The sequence below is a fragment of the Cariama cristata genome, unplaced genomic scaffold (assembly GCF_000690535.1).
Source record: "Cariama cristata isolate BGI_N322 unplaced genomic scaffold, ASM69053v1 scaffold20646, whole genome shotgun sequence".
Taxonomy (NCBI): domain Eukaryota; kingdom Metazoa; phylum Chordata; class Aves; order Cariamiformes; family Cariamidae; genus Cariama; species Cariama cristata.
Genome location: NW_009622951.1, coordinates 1 through 263, shown reverse-complemented (window position 1 = coordinate 263; position 263 = coordinate 1).

The window sequence follows — 263 nt, the reverse complement described above, 5'->3', positions numbered from 1 at the left end:
CACACCCCACAGCAAACAGCACCTCCGAAGCTGGCACCATGCCCCAGGCCCAGTGACACCCCCAAACCCCAGAGACAGCCTCTAAACTGGGCAGAACTCCCTGCACCTACAGACACCCCCCAAACCTGGCTGACTCCCCCATGCCCACAAACATCCCCTAATCCGGGGGCGCCCCTACACCGGCCCACAACCCCCAAAGCCCAGAAAGCCCCGCCAGGAGCGGAAGCACCCCGCAATCGGGCGCCTCCCCCGCAAAACCAGGA